The sequence below is a fragment of the Macrobrachium nipponense genome, chromosome 10 (genome assembly GCF_015104395.2).
Source record: "Macrobrachium nipponense isolate FS-2020 chromosome 10, ASM1510439v2, whole genome shotgun sequence".
Taxonomy (NCBI): Eukaryota; Metazoa; Arthropoda; class Malacostraca; order Decapoda; family Palaemonidae; genus Macrobrachium; species Macrobrachium nipponense.
The window spans coordinates 27,789,272-27,802,450 of record NC_087204.1 but is presented as its reverse complement, the minus strand read 5'-3'; the positions used below and the strand labels follow the sequence as shown (position 1 = coordinate 27,802,450).

The window sequence follows — 13,179 nt, the reverse complement described above, 5'->3', positions numbered from 1 at the left end:
TATATATATATATATATATATCATACTATATCGTGTAAATGTAAGTACATGCATGAAATTATGCCTACTGAATTTCCATTGTATGTTACAGTTGTAAGCTTTTTTATATACCTTTTTCCCGGCGTTTTTCCCTTCTCGTTCCATAGTGATTTCCATCATCTCGTCTCCACATAATTTTTGTATTTTCTCTCAGTCGTCCTCATTAACAGTAGTTTTCCTTTGTTTTAGAGGCCTACTCTTTCGTGTTGTGTTCATTTTGACATCGATAACCGCTGCTATGTTGTGATATGCTTAGATTCCGTTGTGATTATCTCCCGTTTTGACTTGATTTTTCTTACATCATATTTTTGTGCTCCTTAGTATTGTTCTCCATTACATTTTTATACGCCACAGAGTTGCTCTATTTCATCTTCATCCAGTAGTATTGGTCTCCATTTTATTTACACATTCTGTTGTGTAATGTTGCTCCTCTTTCTGTCCTCATAATTATTGGTGTAGTATACTTTATCCTTGTATTTCGTCAGGGTTTCCCTCATTTTATTCTGAACTTCCCTAGTGCTCCACCTCTTTGCCCCTTTATCTCTCCCCCTTCCCCTTCCCCTTCCCCTCTTCTTCCTTATCGTCACTTGTTCTCCCTCACTTTACCGTCACGTTCTCAGAAAAGCGGGTCTCAGAAACCTGACTTTCATGACCCCAGTCTTGGCGTTTCCGCTTTGTCTTGGGCGTCGCGATTCCAGCACGGAAGTGACTTTGCCTGGGAGGATCGGATTAAGGGAAGCTGTGCGGTCTGACTAGAATGGTTTCCAGGGTGACGGTTAACGAGAAGGCTTTACAGGTTAATGGATGACTGGAATCCCGTGTTGGACGGCTGCAGCTAGAAGGCTTTTCCGGTTGTGGTTAACGGGTAGGCGTTCCAGAATAATAGATGACTGAAATTCTGTCAAACGGTGGCAGTGACTAGAAAGCTTTTCCTGTAATGGATGACTGGAATTCTGTCAAGAGGTGGCAGTAACTGGAAGGCTTTTCGTGATGCGGCCTAGTGGAAGGCTTTGGAGGGTTTTCCAAGGTAACGAAATGACCACCTTCCAGGATGTTACGAAATGATGGGGTGTTCAGGGCTACGGTTGATTGAGGTCTATCCAGGTGATATTGACTGGAAAGTTTTCCAAGTGATATTGGCTAGAAGTCTTTCCAAGTGATATTAACTGGAAAGTTTTCCAGGTGATATTGACTAGAAGGCTTTCCAGGTGATGATGACTGGAAAGTTTTCCAGGTGATATTGATTAGAAGGCTTTCCAGGTGGTGTTGACTGGAAAGTTTTCCAGGTGATATTGATTGGAAGGCTTTCCAGGTGATATTAACTGTAAAGTTTCCCCGGTGATATTGACTGGAAGGCTTTCCAGGTGATGTTGACTGGAAAGTTTTCCAGGTGATATTGACTGGAAGGCTTTCCAGGTGATATTGTCTGGAAGGCTTTCCAGGTGATATTGACTAGAAGGCATTGTAGAGTGACTTTTACTGGAAGACTTGCCATAATGAAGCTTTCCATAATTTTGACTGGTCATGAGAATTTCCAGGTTGATGAATTATCAAAAGGTTTTTCTCGGTGATGTTTGACTGGAAAGTCTTCCAGGATGACCAGTTAATGGAAGATTGTTATTTTGATCGATGACCAAAAGTCTCCAGGATTACAGTTATTCATAAGGCTTTCCAGAATTAAACTTAATCATCGGGTTTTCCAGAATTAATCATCGGGTTTTCCAGAATTACAATTAATCATGAGGTTATCCAGAATTACAATTAATCATCAGATTTTCCACAATTAAAATTAATCATCAGGATCTCTCCGGATTTAGGATTAGTCATCAGGTTTTCCAGAGTTGTAATTTACAATTAGGCTTTCCAGAATTACAATTAGTCATCAGGTTTTTCAGAATTAAAATTAGGGAATCGGGTTTTCTAGAATTACAGTTAATCATGAGGTTACCCAGAATTACAATTAATCATCGGTTTTTCCAGAATTGCAATTAATGGTGAAGTTTTCTCCAGAATTGCAATTAATTTTTGTAGGCTTCCAGGAATGATGGCCGGTCACGAGTGACTGGAAGGCTTTCCAGAATGACACAGGACTTTTAAAATCTGGAGAAAGTAGTTGCGGTAGTTGTTAACGCAATAGTAGAGAGAGAGAGAGAGAGAGAGAGAGAGAGAGAGAGAGAGAGAGAGAGAGAGAGAGAGAGAGAGAGAGAGAGGGCTAGCTTTGGGAGTAGTAGCCAGTACCCGAGATGAAGACTTCCTGGGTTGTAGTGGTGGTGATAGTGTTGGCGACGACAGTGTTGGTGTTGACGCTGGAGAGAGAGAGAGAGAGAGAGAGAGAGAGAGAGAGAGAGAGGAGGATGTTGCCTGAGAGATGATCAGTTGGTGATGGCGGCGAGATAAGGGTGAGACATCCAGGGATGATGCCAGTGGTGGGGATGGTGACAGCGATGATGTTGGTGGTGTTGGAGAGGGAGGATGTATAGGGGAGTAGGAGGAGGATGTTGCCACACAGATAGAGAGAGAGAGAGAGAGAGAGAGAGAGAGAGAGAGAGAGAGAGAGCAGGCGGCGGCAGCAGCAGCAGCAGCATCTCTGGGGGTCACGTGCCATGCGGCAGGATGGCTGGCACTGTGGCACTGGCTGGCATCGGTGTAAGGCGGCTGCTGGCGGTCTGTCCTTACTCCTATCTCTCTTTCTCATCTCGCTGCTGCTGGCTGTGCAAGCTCGCTCCCCCTCCCCACCTCCTCTCCCCCTCCCCAAACTGACCCCCTTGGAACATCTGCCTCCGTGCCTTCTCACCATTTGTTATTAATTTTTTTTTTTTTTCTCGTGTCACACCTGGTTGGTTTAAGGCTGTGGTTTAACGTCTAGACACACGCACACACACACATATCTGTGTTAAGGTACGATCCCTTCACGCACACACACACACAGCATTTTCCCCCAATCTCGACTTGTTTTACTCCTCTCTCTCTCTCTCTCTCTCTCTCTCTCTCTCTCTCTCTCTCTCTCTCTATTTCCACCGCTTCCTCTCGTCTCCTTCCGCTAACTCGTATCCTGCGATATACGCTATCTCTCTGGCCGTGGCCAAACCTGTCTGACTCCTGTTTGCCTTCCTTGCTGATTTGCACCTTCGCTTGTCTTTTTTTTTTTTTCTTTCTTTCTTTCTTTCTTTCTTTCTTTCTTTCTGCTTTTTCATTTACGTTTTTGGTTTATTTTTTGACTTCTCTATTTTTTTTCCTTTTCTAACGTCTTATTATTTAGAAGTTCTCTAAGCCCCCTTTTTCAGTGAGTTTTCGTGAGTGTTTCGTGAAGTGGTCCTCGAGAGTTGAGCTTGCGTCCAAGACCCGTGGGATTTCCAACAGTTTTCTCCCAAAGTTCCCATAGATAATTTGACTGTGCGTTCTGTAGCGACGCTTCAAAGTGTAATGTTCTATATATATAATATATAATATGTATATATACGTACATATGTTATGTTATATATTGATATATTTATTAATATCCGTGAAGCATGAAAACCTGAACACGTGGTGCCACCATTTTGTGAAGACTTCGGACCCCAGAGGATATTGCATAAGCGACAGTGACTGTGTTGACTTTGCGTTTAAATATATATATATATATGTTATGCCGTGAACTCCCTACCTGAGTGGTACAGCTCCAGGTTCGCGTTTCCTGGGCCTGCGGTGGCTCCTCATTCCCTGCCTACCTGCCACTGGTCTGCCTCACTTGTAACTAGGTACTAGACTGTGCTTGGATCAAGGAAAACAAAAAAAGTGGCGGGGGGGTGGGGGGGGGGGGGGGGGGGGTTGGTACGTGGGGGACGTGCGATCTCATCCCTCATTACTTGGTGAGAAACCGAAGCTTAACATATATATATATATATATATATATATATATATATATATATATATATATATATATTAAGATACTTTTATTTTTTAATAATTTCCATTCGTGGATGCTGCTATTCCAGTGAAAAGTGTGAGATGATTTGGAATGCTATCTGAATATTAAATAGACATCGCCAACGCCTCTCTTATCATCTTCTGGTTGAAAAGGGAAGAGAGAGAGACAGAGAGAGAAAGATAAATAGAAGGGAAAAATTCTCGTTGGACAAAAATACAACCGTAGGGGCATTCCTCCACTTCTCCAAAACCGAGCAAGGTAAGTGAGGGCTCCAAAGACTTCTCCAATCGTTGGCCTCCTCCTTCCTCCTCCTCCTCCTCCTCCTCCTCCTCCTCTCGTGAAGTACTTCCATCTAGAAATTTCCTCTCCTCCCTCTTCCTCCCTCTCCCTCCTCCCTCCCTCCCTCCCTCTCGCTCCCTCTCTCCCTCCCAACGTAAACTGGGCCAAGGTCGGACCTTGTAGTGTGGTCCATCATTGCCCCACCCTTACAATCCAAGAGAGAGAGAGAGAGAGAGAGAGAGAGAGTGTTTGTGTGTGTAGGTTTGTCCGCAAGGTTTTTGCTTTTTCATGTGCGGCTGTGTGTATGTGCGTTTGTGTGTGTCTGTGTATGTGTGTAGGGACAGGGCTTTCCCAAAGGCCTATCGATCTCCGTGTTGAGTGTATGTATGTATGCGTTGACAATCCTCTGTTGCATCCTTGCTTTGTTTCAAGATAAAAACGTCTCTCTCTCTCTCTCTCTCTCTCTCTCTCTCTCTCTCTCTCTCTCTCTCTCTTTGTGTGTTGTTATCTCTCTCTCTCTCTCTCTCTCTCTCTCTCTCTCTCTCTCTCCAAGTAAGAGGTTGCATTATCCCGTTTGGTTGGGTTATTGCATTGGCGGCGCTAATCGATTATATCCCAAGTGCGTAGTATGGAGAGAGAGAGAGAGAGAGAGAGAGAGAGAGAGAGAGAGAGAGAGAGAGAGAGAGAGAGAATATGTCTAGCTATTTTTTGCGCCGTCGTGTTGTTCATTGTTTTTTTTTTTCCGAACGACCTTCAGCGATGGTGAAAATGATGATAATGACACTTACGCTTGATGAAGAAGCTTTCATTGACCTGTGGGGCTTCTGATAATGATAGTTTTTTCTATGTCGATTGTAAGCAGGATGATGTTGATTGTTATCCTGGTATAACGACTGTAAAGCTGCAATCTTCATTTTAGACATATCATGGTGATAATGGCCTGGGTATGAGCTCATACTGAATGCATTGTCCGATGGTGAATATGATGAAAGGTCATTATAAAGTCCATAATGAATTGTAATTCGTCTGGTGTGGATGATGATGATGATCCTCGAATTGATCACTATCGAACATCGATATTTCTTCGATTTTTATTCTTTTCATATTTATGTCCGTTTCCAAATTTTTTTCCTTTTCAAATGCCTTTTAGTTTAAAAGTTTACACATTTGAAAATAGCCTTTCCAAATTTCTTTTATTTTATCTTTTTCAAAATATGCTTATCAAATTTTTATTCTTTTCAAATTTTTATTCTTTTCAAATTATGCTTTTAAAATTTCTATTGTTTTAAAATTTTATTCTTTTAAACATATGCTTTTCAAATTTGTACTCTTTTGAATTTAAAAAAAAAATGAAAACTAGCCATTTTAATTTTTACTTTTAAAATTGTAATTTTTTTTATTTAAGATAGCCTTTAAGATTTTTAATTCGTTTGAAATTTTATCCTTTTTAAATTCTGATTTTTGAAATCTTCATACTTTTGAAATTTTATCCCTTTAAAAATAGACTTCTCACATTTTTATGCTTTTGAAATTTTATCCTTTTAAAAATAGCCTTTTCAAATTTTATTCTTTTGAAATTTTATCCTTTTAAAAATAGCCTTTTAATTTTTTATTCTTTTGAAATTTTATCCTTTTAAAAATAGCCTTTTCAAATTTTTTATTCTTTTAAAATTTTATTCTTTTAAAAGTATCCTTTTTCAAAAATAACCTTTTCAGATTTTTATTCTTTTCATATCGTTATTTTGTCTCCAAGTTCTTAGTTTTGCCTTCAAGCTCTTAACTTCCCACTTGTTTTGTCTCCAAGTTCCTAACTCCTCACGTGTTTTGTCTCTTAAGTTCTTAGTTTTGTCTCCAAGTTCTCAAATTCTCACTTGTTTTGTCTCCAAGTTCTTAGTTTGTCTCCAAGTTCTTAACATCCCACTTGTTTTGTCTTCACCAAGTTTTTATCTTCCTAATTGTTTTGTCTCCAAGTTCTTAGTTTTGTCTCCAAGTTCCTAACTCCTCACTTGTTTTGTCTCTAAGTTCTTAGCTTCTAACTTGTTTTGTCTACACCAAGTTTTTATCTTCCTAATTGTTGTGTCTCCAAGTTCTTAGTTTTGTCTCCAAGTTCCTAACTCCTCACTTGTTTTGTCTCCAAGTTCTTAACTTCCCACTTGTTTTGTCTACACCAAGGAATGTTTTGTCTCCAAGTTCTTAGCTTCCCACTTGTTTTGACTCTCAGCATCAATACGAGTAATGTAGTGTTTTTAAATTTATTACAACATCTAAAAATACCATCATTGTTCCGATGCCGTATTTATCTCCGTTACTTTATTTCGGTATGAAAATATTCCGTTCGATTCGTGCTATCGCCGTTGTTGCAGCGTTGTTTTTATTCTCCCTCCCTTTATCCATCGGCACGGAAGATGAACTTTTGCCCCGGACGTGTAGAGTGAGGTCAAATGAGTAGGTCAGAAGCAGGTTCAAGGTCACTGGTTGTTCTACGAACACACCCTCCTCTCTCTCTCTCTCTCTCTCTCTCTCTCTCCTCTCTCTCTCTCTCTCTCTCCTTACAGTTTGTTTGGTCGCTTGCGTAACAAGTGTTGACTCAGAATAATTGAACATTTTTTTTTTCGTTTTAGGGAAAATTTAAATTTATATTATTTATTTTATATATTATTATTATTATTATTATTATTATTATTATTATTATTATTATTATTATTATTATATAGAAGGAAAATCAAGGTATCCAGGAAGTGGGACATAAAGGCTAAATCGGAAGTAGAGAGAGAGAGAGAGAGAGAGAGAGAGAGACAGAGAAAGAGGAGAGAGAGAGAGAGAGAGAGAGAGAGCAAGGACGCATGTTTTTTTTTAGGGGTTAGGAACAAGGAGGAGCAGGATGATGAGAGAGAGAGAGAGAGAGAGAGATGCGTGTGTGTGTGGCTTGTGTCTGTGGAAAATTAATTTCCTAAACTACGGTTATTGACCGGTCCTGGATTCCTCCCCTCCCCCTCCCCCTCCCCCGCCCTCCCTCTCCTCCACCATTGCCACGTCTCTTCCTCACTGTTCCCCCTCCTCCCCAAATCATGTTCCTCTCCTTTTCCGGACTCTCTCTCTCTCTCTCTCTCTCTCTCTCTCTCTCCTCTCTCTCTCTCTCTCTCTCTCTCAGTTTGTATAACCTCATTTTGTGCTTGCATACTTATGAAAGAGAGAGAGAGAGACTTTGTTTTGTTGCATAAATGAAATATTAGATATTTATAAAAGAGAGTTTTATTGCATATATAGCTATTAGATATTTGTGTGTGTGTGTGTGTGTGTGTATGTGAGAGAGAGAGAGAGACGAGAGAGAGAGAGGGCGTTTTATGGGACTATAAATCTTTATAGCCATTTCTAGTAATGTACGAGGGGAAATTCCTATTTACTTTTTTCAATATTTTTGTTTTTGCCACACACGTTTAGGATAACATATATATATATAAGTATATATATATATAATATATATATATATATATATTATATATATATATATAATATATATATATATATATATATATATATATATATATATTGGTTTTCAATAACAGCACTTTTTTTTTAGGAATTTGTTCGTAATCCTGCTGTAATGAGGTCGATTACATACTAGATGCAGATTGTCTGGGTTTGAGATAGAACACTACTTTTTAAATTCAGTCAGATTGTTCTTGTTTCTTTTGAGGATAGATTTCTTATTACGTTACTTTTTTTCATAATTTTGTTTTTTCCACACACTCGTATATATATATATATATAGTATATCTATATTATATATATTCTATATATAGTATGATATATACTATATATATTATATATATATATATCTATATAATATATATCTCTATATATATTGTTTTTCATAACAGCAACTTTTTTTAGGAATTGTTCGTATCCCTGCTGTAATGAGGTCGATTACTACAGATGCAGATTGTCCGGGTTTGAGATAGAACACTACTAAATTCAGTCAGATTGTCTTGTTTTGAGATAGATTACTTATTAAATACAGTCAGATTGTCTTGTTTTGAGATAGATTACTTACTACTAAATACAGTCAGATTGTCCTGTTTTGAAATAGATTTCTTACTAAATACAGTCAGATTGTCATATTTTGAGATAGATCACAACTAAATACAGTCAGATTGTCTTGTTTTGAGATAGATTACTTATTAAATACAGTCAGATTGTCTTGTTTTGAGATTGATTACTTACTAAATACAGTCAGATTGTCTTGTTTATTGCCAAGTGTATGTTTTTTGAGTTCTAAGAAAGTCATTTTTAGATTCGATGAGAAATGTGTTCTGTATATAGTAATAAGTGTTTTTTTATAATGCGCACGTCGATTGAATGAATGTTTTGTCTTCATGTACAAAAAAAATGTTCCCATTTATTTTCTATTTTGGTTTTATGGGATGTCTGGAGCCAAGGCTAAGGTTACCGAAGGTCTCCTTACCTTATGTTCTGTTATTCGACCATGACAGACTCTTTCTTTCCTCGAAGAATTATCTGGCTGCGTTTCGCGTTCGTTGTGAATCTCTCTCTCTCTCTCTCTCTCTCTCTCTCTCTCTCTCTCTCTCTCTCTCTCTCGTATTCTGAGTGATGAAGAAATCTCAGGTGTTTGTGATGTAATGATTTCAAGGTCAAGATGGCTGTCCGCACTTTTTTCTGTCAGCCCTCAGATCTTGAAAACTACCTAGGCTAGAGGGCTGCAAATTGGTATGTTGATCATCCACCCTCCAATCATCAAACATACCAAATCACAGCCCTCAGCCTCATTAGTTTTCGTATTTTTTCATTTAAGGTTAAAGTTAGCCATGGATCGGCAAGGGACGCACCCTCACTCTGTCGGATCTGGTGAGCGACTGAAGAGCCACCGGTTTTGAAAGCTGATGGTTTTATAAAGCATTATACAGAAAACTCGATTGCGCCGAAAAAAGTTCGGCGCATTTTCTACCTGTTTTATTATTAGGCTGTGTGGTTCTGTCTGGTACGGTGTTTTGTGCCAAGAAATAATGTACATACAGCTTCATATTATCTAAGTATTATTGACCTAGTACACTTTGGATGACGCGACGAGTATAATGAAATGTGGAGAGAGGATTCCGTAGAGTGTATTGTACTGTAGCGTAAGAGTGATAATTATGAAGCAGGTTAGTCGTATTTAATAAACATGTTTCTTTTCATCTATGTTTTGTGGTCCATTATTATTATTATTATTATTATTATTATTATTATTATTATTATTATTATTATTATATTGGCGAAGGGATCCACATTGGTGTAAATGTAAATATGTGTAAAAATGTGTACAACATTTCCAATATATAGTTACACTTACACCATTGTTGATTTGTTTGCCATTTGATTAACTCATGCGATTATTATTATTATTATGATTATTATTATTATTTTTATTATTATTATTATTATTATTATTATTATTATTATTATTATTATTATTAGCGAAGAAATCCACAATGGTGTAAGTATAATCTTATATTAGAAATGGACAAATAATTTTGTATATATTTCCTGTATATATTTACACTCACTATTGTGGATTTCTTTGACATTTTAGTGACTCGTGCGATTATTATTTTATTATTATTATTATTATTACTTTTATAATTATTATTATTATTATTATTATTATTATTTGAAAAAGAAACCCACAAAGACACTGTGTAACGTGTTTACTTCTAAGTATTTTACATTTAATTTTACTCTGCCATCGAGTACTTTCAGGCCTTATCTGTGGTCCATTTTCAAGAGATGTGTAGGTTGTCAGCCTGGGTCAAGGCAGAGAAGACTGCTGGGCCTTGACCCAGGCTGACAACCTACACATCTCTTGAAAATGGGCCACAGATAAGGCCTGAAAGTACTCGAGTGTGGAGTAAAATTAAATGTAAATACTTAGAAGTAAACACGTTCCACCAGTGTCTTTGTGGGTTTCTTTTTCAAATAATAATAATATAATAATAATAATAATCGCACGAGTCCACTAAAATGGTAAGGAAATCCACAATAGTGAGTAAATATATACAGGAATAATACAAAATTATTTGTTCAATTTCTAACACAAAATTATACTTTCGCCATTGTGGATTTCTTCGCTAAATAATAATAATAATAATAATAGAATAATAAGAAGAAGAAGAAGAAGAAGAAGAAGAAGAAGAAGAAAACTGAAAGAAGTTTTTGTTTGGTTCATTATTATTATTATTATTATTATTATTATTATTATTATTATTATTGAAATCGTTGTAAAGAGAGATAAGAGAGAGATAAGAGGCAGGCTCAACGGAACGGCAATCTCTCCTTATGAAGTCCAATTCCTTTGAAGTAATCACCCCCCCCCCCCCCTCCCCCGGATTGGAAGCCATTTCCTTCCTCCCCGAGGAAATCGACTCTGCATAATAATCCCTTATCGACGACTTTGTTTGCGATGCCATCCGTCGAATGATCCCCCCCCGCCCTCCATTTTCTGCGCAGTTGATGAGCGAAGGGAGATTTGGCACGGTTATTTCACTCCGCGACCTTTAAAACGGTCTCGGGTTATGGAGATGGGAGGTTTTCCTTATGAAGATTGAAGTCGTCGACGGAAACTATTGTCCGTCCTCAGATCTTCAGACCCACAGAGGCTACATTTTCATTCTAATAAATAAATCATGAATATCCTATCCTGAAATTCCTGTATCTTTAACTCAACGCGAAACACCTTTTGCAGACCTTTTTAGACTCTTCCATAGACCTTTCCTACCTCCCCCAACAACAACAACAACAACAACAACAAACTAGGGAAAACGTCACAGAGGGTTTTTATACCAATGGCGTCTTGGGTACCTAATCGAAAATGAGATGTTTTAAGGACGTAGATGCTTCCGTATGAGGGAAGTTCGTAGACGACAGTTGTGGTTATCGTAGCGTCATCTCCGATACTGTACAGGATCGTAGTAGTTCAGGGCTACGGTTTAGAAGCAGAACTTTGAATGGGTTATCTTTGCAATAGAAGAAGTTTTCTGTTACCGCTATGATATTCATTTAAGTCTCTCTCTCTCTCTCTCTCTCTCTCTCTCTCTCTCTCTCTCTCTCTCTCTCACAAGGACTGCTCTTCAATCTCCTTTTAGATTTCTTCTCATTGGTTATGTATGTTGAGAGAGAGAGAGAGAGAGAGAGAGAGATATGAACATGAATATCTGGCGATGGTTTCAGTAATGATAGCCTACCTTTTGAGGGAGGGCAAATCACGCTCTTCTATGATGTTTACTCTCTCTCTCTCTCTCTCTCTCTCTCTCTCTCTCTCTCTCTCTCTCTCCAGGACTGTTATCAACAGCATCGGACTAACAAACATATACATAATTTACTACTTAGGTCAACATAACGACTTTAAGGAGAGGCTCCCTTGCCGCTTCTTTCCTCTTCCTGCCTGAGAGAGAGAGAGAGAGAGAGAGAGAGAGAGAGAGAGAGAGAGAGAAGAGAGAGTATTGCTTGGCGGTTGTTAAATTCTGTCCGTATAGTTGTGGTCCCATTTCTTTTATATATATATATATATATCTATATATATAATATATATAATATATATATATATAGAAAGAGAGAGAGAGAGAGAGAGAGAGAGAGAGAGAGAGAGAGAGACACCTTACAGACCTTACATCTTGTTAGGGTTGCCCCAGGTCCCTCAGTGTGAGGCACCTCTAATGTCTACCAAAGAGTTGCTAGTCCATCTTCCGGTATATTTTGCATCTTCCAATCTTGGATGGTCTGGTATGCAGCTTAGATATTTATCGAGCTTATTCCTAAACACATCTACGCTCACTCCTGATATATTCCTCAGATGAGCTGGCAACACAATGAATAGACGCTGCATTGTCGATGCTGGTGCGTAGTGGATTAATGTCCTGTGTGGTTTCCTTATTTTTCCTGGTATAGTTTTGGGCACTATTAATCTACCTCTGCTTGCTCTTTCTGATATTTTTAGCTCCATGATGTTTTCGGCAATTCCTTCTATCTGTTTCCATGCAATTTTAGATTGTAGTCTTTCCCAGTAGTCAAGATCCTTAACTTCTTCTATTCTAGCTGTAAAGGACCTTTGTACACTCTCTATTTGTGCAATATCCTTTTGATAGTGTGGGTACCATATCATATTGCAATGTTCAAGTGGACTACGAACATACGTTTTATAAAGCATAATCATGTGTTCAGCTTTTCTTGTTTTGAAGTGCCGTAACAACATTCCCATTTTTGCTTTACATTATGTCAATAGAATTGCTATTTGATCATTGCATAACATGATCCTATTCAACATCACACCAAGGTCTTTAACTGCTTCTTTATTTGTGATTGTCTCATTATTAGGTCCCCTATATGCATATAGCTTTCCTTCTCTATCTCCATAATTTATTGATTCAAATTTATCAGAGTTAAATACCATCCTATTTACCTCTGCCCAATCATATACTTTGTTAAGGTCTCTTTGTAGCGCATTCCTATCTTCATCACAATTAATTTCTCTACGTATTCTTGTGTCATCGCCAAAACTACTCACTACCAAGTCCTTAACATTACTGTCTCTGTCTGCAATCATAATAACAAACAGTATTGCAGCTAACACTGTACCTTGTGGCACAACGGATATTACCTTTGCTTCATCCAATTTCTCATCGTTTGTAATGACTATCTGTTTTCTGTTGTGTAAAATTTCTTTTAACCATCTTCCTACTTTGTCCATTATATTATGTTTTCTAATTTTCTTCACTAATATATTTTGATCTTCCTTGTCAAAAGCTTTTAAGTCTAGATAAACCACATCTGTTTCATTTCCGTTTTTCATATTTTTGTATATGTTCTCACGGGGGACTAACAGTTGGGTTTGTGTACTTTTTCCGGGTACAAAACCATGTTGTCCTATATTAAACATTATTTTTTATTAAATGTTTCATAAT

At 37.8% G+C, this 13,179-nt stretch overlaps 1 protein-coding gene across 5 annotated transcripts in view; it reads left to right on the top strand.

Annotated features, from left to right (window-relative positions):
- The window catches only part of LOC135223509 (protein dispatched homolog 1-like), a 119,970-nt gene that overhangs the window by 27,819 nt on the left and 78,972 nt on the right, over positions 1-13,179 (top strand). The window contains exons 1-2 of one of the 5 annotated variants that reach the window (XM_064261956.1): positions 2,633-2,703; positions 4,014-4,204. The exons of the other annotated variants lie outside the window; for them this stretch is intronic. The gene's annotated coding sequence lies outside the window, so the exon portion shown is untranslated. Of the gene's footprint in view, positions 1-2,632; positions 2,704-4,013; positions 4,205-13,179 lie in introns of those variants that run through there. 5 annotated transcript variants of the gene reach the window in all.